The sequence below is a fragment of the Oreochromis niloticus genome, linkage group LG13, assembly GCF_001858045.2.
Source record: "Oreochromis niloticus isolate F11D_XX linkage group LG13, O_niloticus_UMD_NMBU, whole genome shotgun sequence".
NCBI lineage: Eukaryota > Metazoa > Chordata > Actinopteri > Cichliformes > Cichlidae > Oreochromis > Oreochromis niloticus.
The window spans coordinates 20,034,602-20,045,457 of record NC_031978.2 but is presented as its reverse complement, the minus strand read 5'-3'; positions in this window follow the sequence as shown (position 1 = coordinate 20,045,457).

Sequence of the window (10,856 nt, the reverse complement as noted above, 5' to 3'; positions counted from 1 at the left end):
AATGAAGCCACAGCAGGTATCTGTTTTTTTTCTCCCAGCTCTTTAATATTGCGCATACACCCATGGGTAACAATGCCTGTTGGATAAATGCTTCCAACAGGCAACACTGTAATGTAGCTGTCAGGATTCAGAGTCACAGATGTCCCCAATGAAACCTTTTTGTTTTGCCTTCATTGTGTTTTCTTTCGCAGCTTTGGAAATAACACACAGTTGTTCATTTTGATCTGGATGGCAAAAGTAAACAACAACTATTGCTCGGAGGGCAAGGTGATTCATGTAGCCCACACAAAAACAGCCAACAATTGATTCAGCCGTTGATGCAGTCAAAGTCATGTTTGAGTCTTTTTGTCCCTGGGTGTTTTAATGGAGAGCACATGACAAGTCTGCACTTCCTACAGGGAACTCTTTACAGCCAAACAAGGAAAATTAGATGTGCCACATCTCAGGAAAAGGCGTTCAGTGATGGCTTCAGCTAATGCTAAAAGTTTATATGCCTCAACACTGAGCTGACATTCAGTGTGTTCAGTTCATAATCACTCCGAACTAAATGTTGCATATTAAATCACCTACATAACCTAAACATAACCTATATACACACATATTCTGTTAGCACGTCTCCAACGTGGAGAAAATGTGGTAAAAGATGATCAATTATGTAACTTATCGAATCAAAAAATAATAATGTTGCTAGTTAAAATGCAGGGTACAAAAGCCAGCCAGTTGTTAAAATAACAATTTCTGTGCTAATAGAATTTATTCATACATTTCTCTTTCCCTTGCCTCATTTTGCTTTTTAGTGATCCCGCTTAATTTGCTCTTGGCAAAAAGTTGATTCTAATTTCCTATAGGAAATTAGAATATGCACATATGCATATATAGAGCAAAGCCTGGGAGCTCTTTATGGGGGTTCAGGTCATACTGGGTTACTGCCATAGAAGGTTCAGACAAGCTGAAGGCCATTATGAAAGGAAGGCTAAAGTAACACCTTCATGCCACACCATAGTGATGCAGTAAGTTGTGGCACAGGAGCCCCGATCAAGTTCTGAGTGTATAAATGAATTTGGAAATTTCTGTATCGTGTAGCATTTATTTTTGATTGATCTCTCTGAGTTTCATGAGCTATAAGCCAGATCAAGGCTGGAATCACTTTATGTCATTTTTTTTCTCTGACACTGATAGCAAATTCAGGAAAAAGTCTAAAGCTTTATACACTCACCGATATCACTTTATTAGGTGCGCCTGTTCAAATACTTGTTAACACAAATTTCTAAACAGCCAATTACATCATAGCAGCTCAATGCATTTATGCGTGCAGACACGTTCACAATGACCTGATGAACTGGCATAGTTGTTGTTGGCAGATGGACTGGTCTGAGTATTTTAGAAAGTTCTGATCTACTGGGGTTTTTCCAAATAGCCATCTCTAGGGTTTAGAGAGAGTGGTCTGAAAAGGAGAAAATATCCACTGAGCAGCAGTTCTATGCGTGAAAATGCCTTGCCAATGCTAGAGATCAGAGGGTAACGGTCAGACTGATTCAAGCTGATAGCAAGGCAACATTAAATAACCACTTTTGCAACCAAGGTATGCAGAAGAGCATCTCTGAACTCACCAAACCATGAAAGCACATGGGCTACAGCAGCAGCAGGCCACTGTGGGTGATACTCATGTCAGCCAAGAACAGGAAACCGAGGCTACAATTTGCAAAACTGGACAACAGAAGATTGGAAAAACATTGACTATTAAGCCTATTGACTACTGAGTCTCGATTTCTACTATGACATTCAGATTGCAGGGTCAAAATTTGGTGTAAACAACATGAAAGCTCTTACTATCAGCGTCTTTTAAAAGCCACAACCTACCTGAGAATTGTTGCTGACCGTGTTCATCCCTTTATCACCACAGCATACCTATCATCTGATGGCTGCCTCCAGCAGGATAACACACCATGTCACAAAGCTCAGGTATTCTCAAACTGGTTCCTAGAGCATTGCAGTGATTTCACTGGGCTGAAATGCCCTCCACAGTCATCAGATCTTAATCCAACAGGGCACCTTTGGGATTCATTTAATGAATGTGCCTCTGACATATTTGCAGCACTTATGTGATGCTTTCATGTCAGCATGGACTCAAAAGTCTCTCATGAATGTTTCCTGCACCTTGTTGAAAGAATTAAGGCAGCTCTGACAGCAAATATAGTACATACACCCACCAGTCACTAACAATGCGATATTTTTTAATTGTCTGTTAACTAGGCTTACTTTGGCCTTCATGTAACCAAAGGTTAATTTTAATATAATCACTGACAGAAACAACAGTCCCAAGTCACAGTTAAGGCATTACTGAATTATCCCTTCACTGCAGCATTTCTTTACTAAAATGCCCTGAGGGTTGCTGCAGCAAGCTGATGAAATCGATTACAAGCTTACATTGACTTCACCTTATCAGCGAGGCAACCCTAGGGGAAGTATTAGCACTTTGTCTCAGTGAATGTTTTTCACATCATTTTCAGGATCGAAGAAAAGCCAACTATACGGGAACTGCACACAGAGCCTCTCTGGCATTTTGAATTAACATTTCTCTCAGTTTTTCTCCACAGACTTACTTTTCAACTATGATGTGTGAATGGCAAGGAAATGTTAACAGGCCTTTAACAGAAAATACTTCTCGGCGTGAATGCAAGCACTTGACGGACTACTTTAAAAGCTCAATTCTGTAGGTTTTGTGCCTGATTTGATTGTCATGTACACATTTTCATGTATAAAGCTAAGGATGACATAGATTCTATTGCTGGTGAAAAATATGAGTCATTAGTCAGTGTGTGTTTGGTGTTGGCATTATGCTGTAGGGTCACACTGATGTAATTCAGGAGAAGAAAAAAGGTATCTTTTTGTAGCTCTCTCTGAAGTTGCTGGCACACATGTGAGGTCTTGACCAGCTAAGACATCAAACTACAGACAATTATGGGGCCTGGGAAAACTGCAGTTCTCTATAGCGAGTGCTGCTTCAGACCCTGTGAAGATGAAACATGCATGTGAGTAGTGCAAAAAAAAAATCCCACCTCCCCGAGGGGTGCCGAGGCTATGAACTACAAGAAGGAGATTAACCAATGCAGCTGCGGGAGAGAGAGAGAGAGAGGTGAGCTCCTGCACCCCACCCCCGCTCTGGCTGAGATTATTTCAAAACTGATTTATTTTTTAATAAATGTTCAACGGCAGGTGTGATTTAATGGAGCAAATAATTTGTGTCAACTTTCGTGGCCCAAAGGATGGTTTGTTCTCTGAGTGATAAATGCAGCGCTTTTGAGAGAATAAAAACAAACTTACCAATTTAAGAATATGCCGATGTTTCACTTTATGGCATTCATTTTCTTTTTATAACTAACTACGTTTGAGAAGACAGTAAAGACCATTCCTCTGTTATCTCATTTGCCAAAATGTGCCTGACAACAGTTTACAGAGATGAGCGAAGTGAAGCGGTTAAACCTGCCTTCAGGAACTTATAAAGGGATACATCGTGTAAGGTCTTCATCTTAAAGCAGGCTTCAGATTTGAATTGAACGGCTGAGAAACAATACATTTTGAAAGTGTTTTTATCTTACTGTAACACCCCCTTAAGGAGGTTATCCGCAGTAAAAATAAAGGAGCAAAAAAAATTCTTTTGTATCATTCAATCTCAAGGGGGCAATCTGGTGGATTGGTGAGATCTGGCTCCTCAATTTATCAACGTCAAAGAGACAATCCAGGAGATTGCTCCCAACTCTTTTTCCCCCCCTCACACTGCCCATCTTTCAGTTTCTTATCTACTGTCTGTTCAGACCGCTAACTCAGTGTCAGTTCACGAAGCATCAACAAGCTCCAGCTCTCCGTCTCCACCAACATCCCCCTGCAGGGAAAAGGGATGGGCACAGAGCTGGTTGATTGTCAGTGTCATTATGTCGCCCCAACATCTTACAGTCTCCACTTCCACAATTCCCTCCATTAACAAGGGGGTTTGCTTCCCATTTCCCCTTTGATGTGTCACACTCTGCTGCAGATTTGGTTTTAATATGTGTGACAGAATCCACTTAACTGGTAGTAGGAAGACGTGAGGGGGCTTCTTCTTTTTTTTCCTGTGGAGAAACAGCAGCCACTCAATACAGACATCACATTTAAATTCAAGTGTGAGTTTCTGAGAATTAATTTAAACCAAAATCAATTATAGATGAGTTATCACCAGATATTTGCAGTAGGCCGCAAATGCATTTAAAAAAAAAGTTTGTGTTTTTACTTAAAGGAATAGTTTGATTTTGAGAAACACTCTAATTAGCTTTCTATTAGATAAGAAGCCATTTATTTTTACAAAAAAGTATTTTTATTACTCCCTCTTGTGATGATATCATATTTTACTTATCAAGTCACTGATGCGGTCTGAGAGAAAGCAAAGCGAGTTTGAAAATTTAAAGGTGCTCAAACTCATACTGTGATTATTTCTACAGTCGTGTGTTTATAATAATCCAAGCAGAACATGCACCCAAGCAAAACGAAGGAAAGCATTGTAAACAAAGATCTAAGTCATTTTCAAGTCAAATATGGATGCACAATATGATCTCATTAAATCCAACCTTCAAAGCTCAAATAACTCAGGGGAAAAATAACTAGAGAAAGAAAGAGGGAGAGAGAAGAAAATGTAAATGTACGCTCAGTTAAGCAAACTTTGTAGAGTTTGGGGGCGGAAATAGATGGTCAGTGTTTACGAAGCTGTTTGATCCAGAACAATACGAATACGCGTAAAGCCAAGTCGCATGCGTGCTGCTGCTGATTAAAACATTCCTGCAGGAGCGAAGGGGATGTTTAGAGCAACTAACGCACCACTTTCACGGGTTTTGTCCAACACGAAGCGACAACGTGGCTGCAGGTAAGGCTTACAAGGAGCGCGGAGTTTGCGAGCGAAGTTAATCACATGAGAAGAGACTCACACATCTGTCAGGTTAATGAGACAGCACCCGCAGGAATAGTGACGCATTTACATACAGCTGCAGGTGGTTTTGTGTCCAGTTTTGCAATCAAGAGTTTTGTCACGTCTCCTGGCTAATTTAGTGTTTGGGAACGATCTCGATGGGAAATATATTGTTTCTTAAATTATCATTTAGAGCCCAACATCACACTCTACATCACTGCGAGAATTGCCGGGATTCACAAGAATGAGAGAAAATGCTGATGGGAGTGTAACTGATGCTTCCATCTGGTGTTACAATCAATACCAAGCAGTGACACCAAGAGACGGTAACGGACACTCTTGGTTCTCTACATTTAGATCAGTGGAACGATGCCAACAGGTGCACACAGACACGTAGTGTGTAACACCTACAAATGTGACAAAAAAAAATCAAAACAAAATAAAATGTATTTTTTAACTAGTCGTTGTAGAATGTGCCATGGTGGGATAATTAAAAGAATCCACTATAAACACTGGTTTAGGATTATTTTCCAGTTCAATTATTGTATTTTGTGTGTTTGTGTGTGAAATATAAGCCACACCCATGTGTGAGTGGGGATTCCACTCTATTCCAGCTGAGCACTGGGAGTAGTTGATGGGAGTAGTTGATTGGTGTGGATTTGGGCACTTCTCTATAAATGGGAGAGAAAGGCAGAAACAGGAAGGAAGTATGTTGTAGGACACAGCTAAAGCTGGTGAGAGAAAAGGGCATTTTAAAGGACAATAGTTTTAACCGGGCCTGGATGGTTTAGCTTTTAAAATAATTAAATTTTACTGGAAGGAGGATTTGTTTTAATTTGGGTTTATGTGGATTTGTTGTGATAAAAGACCGGATTGGAAGCTGCTGGTTTGTTGGACCTGTGTATTAGGGAGTTTAAGCCTGCTCTGTAATTAGGGGGTGTCCAACCAGAAGAAATCGCTCACGACCTGGAGGGGAAGAGCTTCAGAGTTGTATTCCCAGGACCTGGTGTGAAAATGTACTCCCTACTAATGCAAGGCCTATCAAGGTGGATAAAAAAGCCTTTCTCGGGAAGATGAAGACCTTTTCCTGTTTGTAACCGTGGTGGCTTCAGGTCTTGGATTCCAGGCCAGAACTAAGCCTTCAGTCCACTACTCTGCTTAGAAAGAAATATAAACCTTGTGTACTCTATTTTAAGTGAGTGTGGTGGTTTTCTCCTCGTCACTATTAGAACTTTTTCTTTCTTCTACTGAGGCCTTTTTCTTGCCCACTTCTTAACATAGTGCTGTGCGTTGGTATCCGTAGCATCAGTATTCGGATCGATCCGCTCTCCTCTAATTTAAAGCCATCAAAAGAAAGTACAATCTTTCACTTCTAAGGTTTTACATATCAGGACATAATAAAAATTATCTAGTCATTACCATACATATTACACAGTGTCATTATTTATTTAACTAAAACTAAGCTAAAATGAAGAAGCAGCAAGTACACTTCATGATTCAGTAGCTTGTAGAACCACCTTTAGCAGCAATAACTTGAAGTAATGGTTTTCTGTGGGTTTATCAGCCTCTTACATCATTGTGGTGGAATACTGGCACACTCTTCTTTACAACATTGTTTCAGTTCATTGAGGTTTACGGGCATTTGTTTATGCACAGCTCTCTCCACAGCATTTCAATCAGGTTGAGGTCTGGACTGTGACTGGTCCATTGCATCTTGAGTTTCTTTTCCTTCTTCAGCTACTCTTTTGGAGATTTGCTGCTGTACTTGGGATTGGCAATTTAAAGAGGGTGTACTTTCTTTTTACCATGACTCCGTCTGTGCACACACACAAAAATAACAACATTTCTATTCTAGTGGTTTTCTAGGGCAATAATTCCCCACACACAGGACACAAGACATCACTAAATGGTTTGAGAAGTATAAAAATAATGAGTGTCGTATGCTACAGCCTTCACAATCACCATCATGATCAAAACACCAAATGAGGACATATGTTTTTGTAGACTATAGAATTCCAGAAGACTTCCAGAGGCCTGGAGAATCATTTCCAAACAGCTACCATAAGAAACAAGCAGGTAAATGAGGGTACTGAAAGAATTTTAATTTGGCTGAATCAAACACTGACTCATAAACTGAGTCCTGTGAACTTTACTGCATGCCCCGGATGATTAAAATACTCTAATTGAACGATGAAAATCAAACAGAAATGTAATCAAAGCTCTAAATGTTGGAAACGGTGCTTGGTAATAAAAGACACTTTAAATAGAAATTTCCATTATCGGTCTTGCAACAAACTGCAACACAGTTGTACAGCCACTGCCTTCAAGTTTGCAAACTAATCTAGCAGGACAATTTCTTCAATAAGTGTCTCCATTATTAGTGAGTCATATGAGCGCTCACGGGGAAGTGAATTTGTTGAAAATTAAAAAATATTTTCCTGATTGGTTGTGTGGCACATCAGTTGTTTTAGCTGCTGTTAGTGGATGGAAGCAATTTTTTTTCATGGAAATAGTTTGTCTGCCAGAAAAGTAAACACCCAAACAATGTTGGTTTTATATGTTTCAGAGGGACTTTGAGATCGAGGACAGACTCTGAATATTCTTTTTTTTCAATATTTGGCTTATATCACTTAGGTTTATTGGGACACCACAGGAATCAGGTGCTTAAATCTAACTACATTCATATTTACACACAGATACATTCAACAGCAAACCTAAAGAAAGCTTAAAGAGCCCTTATCAGACCTTTTTTTGGTATTTATCTGCCATATACTGCTACAATGATGGATGCTCCTGTTAAAACATGACCAGAGTTTCAAATTTTAGATCAGCAAACTTACAGACAGCTCAAAACATGGTTTCTCACAGTTTACAGTCCAATAGTTTACTCTCTTGGATGTGTGATGTCAAAGAGATGTGATATCCTTACCTCTCTTTGACAGCTAAAGTACAGCCAGGCACACAGCTCTGGCTGTACTGTTTTAAAAGGTGAACCGTGCAAATTTTGTTTCTGTACATTAATACAATCACTTTTAAATAAAACAACTCAGATGCAGTTCAAGTCCAGACTTTCAGCTTTAATTCAGTGGGCTGAACAAAAATTGCATACAAATGTGAGGAACTGAAGCATTTTTTAACACAATGCCTCAATTTCAGGGGCTCAAAAGTAATTGGAAAAATGAAATAACTGAAAATAAAATTCATTTCTAATACTTGGTTGAAAACCCTTTGCTGGCAAAACAGCCCGAAGTCTTGAACTCATGGACATCACCAGATGCTGTGTTTCCTCCTTTTTAATTCTCTGCCAGGCATTTACTGCAGCAGCTTTCAGTTGCCAGATGTATGCCAGAATTCATTCGGCTGCTTCTGTCCTGTGTCACATCATCAATAAACAGCCAGTGCCACTGGCAGCCGTGCACGCCCAAGCCATCACACTGCCTCCGCCGTGTTTTACAGATGATGTGGTATGCTTCGAATCATGAGCTGTTCCACGCCTTCGCCATATGTTTTTCCAGAACTGAACTTTACTGAACTTTACTGAGACTTGGATCAATACGCCCACCTCCTGGAGAGTGTTGTGAAGGGCTTTCTCTTCACCATGGAAATTATTCTGTGATCATCCACCACTGTTGTCTTCCTTGGATGTCCAGGTCCTTTTGCTGAGTTTACCAGAGCTTTCTTTCTTTCTCAGGATGTATCAAACTGTAGATTTTGCCACTCGTAATATTTTAGCAATTTCTTAATGTTTTTTTTTTTTCCTGTTTTTGCATAATGATGGCTTGTTTTACCTACATGGAGAGCTGTTGTCTGTTCACAGCACAATCAAAAAAATGCAAGTAACCCACCTCAGATCAGCTCCAGGCCTTTTATCTGCTTAACTGATAATGACATAACGAAGAAATTGCCCACACCTGCCCATGAAATAGCCTAAGTCAATTGTCCAGTTACTTTTGGTCCCTTTATATAAAGGGTGGCACATGTTAAGAAGCTGAAACTCCTCAACCCTTCATCCAATTTGAATATGGATGAAGGGTTGAGTGAATGAAAACAGAGTGTACACAATATGTCCACCATTAATATAACTATAATTGGAATACGTTTCAGTAAACAGGTAAAAAAAACCAACAACTTGTGTCAGTGTCCAAGTATATTTGCGCCTAACTGTACCTATTCAACTGCTCGTTGACACAAATATTTAATCAGCCAACCACATGGTTGGAACTCAATGCAAACACAAAGACACACATAAGTTAATATTTATCATCCGTTTCATCTGTCAGGAACCTTGGCATCCATCATTTTGTACAGTGATCTAAGTTTTGATAATCACATCAATAAGGTCACCATAACTGCTTTCTATCACTTACAAAATATATCCAAGGTTAATTACTGTTTCGAAGTGACTCTGAAAATTGGTCCATGTAGACCAAGTGGTAAAGTTATTGTAATGCTCTGTTTGCAGGAATCCCCAAATCAGCAGTAGGACATCTTCAGGAACTCGATTGGCTCCTAGAGCAATATAGACTTACCTTTAAAATGTTTTATATTAGTTCACAAAGCTCTCAATCTCTGACTTGCTCACTGGCTGCAACCCAGTCAGACCTCTGAGGTCATCAGATTCAGATCTTATAATTGTTCCCAGAATCAGATTTCCATCTGCTAAAAGTACTTTCAGTTATTGTGGTCCTGTTCTTTGGAAAAGGCTGCCTGCTGATCTGAGATCAATTATATCTGTGTGTACATTCAAAAACAGACCATTCACAGAATATTCACACATGCCTACAGTTAACAGGTGTTGGGTTTTTTTGTTCCCCTTTGCTGTTTTCACTGCTCTGTGACATTTTTTTAATGTCTTCTTGTTCCGTGTTAAGAACATCGAGTTCTCATATGATGAAATGTGCTATTTAAATAAAATTGCCAATTGAGGTATTTAGACATGTTCAAATGACCGGATGAAGTGGAATGGTCGTTGATGGCAAATGGGCTGGTTGGAGTATTTGAGAAACTGCTTATCTGCTGGGATTCCCACTCTATGCTTTATGGAGATAGTGAATATTTTTCCATTTTTCTGAACAGAGTGAAAGTTCTCTGGGTGAAAATGTCTTTCTGATGCAAGAGTATAATAACCAGACTGCTTCAAGTTAATAGGAAGGCAACAGCAACTCAAATGACCACTCATTATCGCCAAGGTATGCACAAGAGCATCTCACAACACATCAAACCGTGAAGCACATGTAATACAGTAGCAGAAGACCACACCAGGTGCCACTCCTGCCAGCTAAAATCAGGAAACTGTGCACAACTGCAGCCTCATCCTAATTAAAAATGGACAACATAAGATTGCATCATAATCTTTTCGTCTATGAAGCCTTAATTTCTGCTGAAACTTTAAGGCTTTAGGGTCAAAATTTGACATAAACAGCATGAAAACATGAATCAACAGTTTGGGCTGCTTTCGTGGTGTCGTTGTCACACAAGACCTGAACAATTTTCCAGCACTTTCCTTAATCTATGCCACAAAGCTCTGAGGCAAAAGGGAGTCCAACCCAGTAAGTGCACCCAACAAAGTGGCAGGCTTATTAACAAATATAGTATTGGTCAGTTCAGCAATCAAAACTAAAATGAGCCCTGAAATAAAACTAAGTAACAACAACATTACATCTCAACAAACATGTTACACACCACTGCATGCAGAATGGCTCACTGACTCAGTTTTACATAATGAACCACAACTTTGACAAAACAAACAGTCTTTAGTTCTTTTAAATTGAGTTTAAAGAGTTCACTCTGTAGCCGTTTTTCTTTCGTAGCTCTAACTCACATTTCATGGTCTTCTGGAAATCGTTTCACAGTCAAAGCAGCGACCGAGTGCATGATGAACCTTCCAATTCCATTTTTTTTAAAGACAGATTCTTATATT